The 756-nt window shown below is 37.4% G+C and overlaps 1 protein-coding gene across 1 annotated transcript in view; it reads left to right on the forward strand.

Moving 5' to 3' along the window:
* Positions 1-322: 322 nt before the first annotated feature.
* cul4a (cullin 4A) overlaps positions 323-756 on the forward strand; it is a 10,233-nt gene continuing 9,799 nt past the window's right edge. The window contains 1 exon segment of the mRNA XM_051378308.1: positions 323-756. This exon segment is cut by the window's right edge and continues 230 nt beyond it. The gene's annotated coding sequence lies outside the window, so the exon portion shown is untranslated.

Here is a 756-nt window from a genome sequence, read left to right on the forward strand (position 1 = left end):
ACCTGTGCTTTTCTTGTTATGACTGCAGTGAAAAAGATGTTTACATTAATCTGTTGTGTCTTTACTCTACAACGTTACTGATATAACAGCATTTTATTTTATTTGTCGCTTTTTTTTTACTATATTTTCACATTGCTTTTTCTCTAAAGCGATCCTTTTGACTAAGATTTGTAAATATAAATAGAGTAATAAAAAACAGAAACACAATATCCGTCCACTAATCTTCAACAACAACAACAACAACAACAACAACAAAACCGTAAAAGTCCAGACTGTCTCTGAACGCAACTCGGCCGCTTTTCACCCAAGATGCACCTGTCCAACTGAACTGTCTGAGAAAAGCCATTTTGTTGTGCTAGCTAGCTAACATGGGTAAAGAAAGCCAGCAGTAATATGGATCTGTTATATCAACGCTAACTATGTCGCTTTTACGTTTTGGTTTATTGTCTCAAAATACAATAATTGAACTCGTTAAAATCTGTAAGTAGGTTAGTGAAGAATGGACTAGCCTGTATAGCTGAAGCTAAAAGTGTTGAGCAGGAGACGAAAACTGGAGGCTAAAGTGTGCTGCAGTTTCAGATATCATACTGTTAGCTGACCTAGCTATCTGTTTACTTAGCTGACGGTAGTTATGTTTTCTGATTAATAGCCGACGTTAGTCACTGTTTGTCTGTAAATGTGTTTTAAATACATCGCGACTGTCCGCGCTGTCGACCAAAGACACCTGGTTCAACAAAGAGGCTGTGCTGCTGATCA

Source organism: Dicentrarchus labrax, unplaced genomic scaffold (assembly GCF_905237075.1).
Source record: "Dicentrarchus labrax unplaced genomic scaffold, dlabrax2021, whole genome shotgun sequence".
Lineage (NCBI taxonomy): Eukaryota > Metazoa > Chordata > Actinopteri > Moronidae > Dicentrarchus > Dicentrarchus labrax.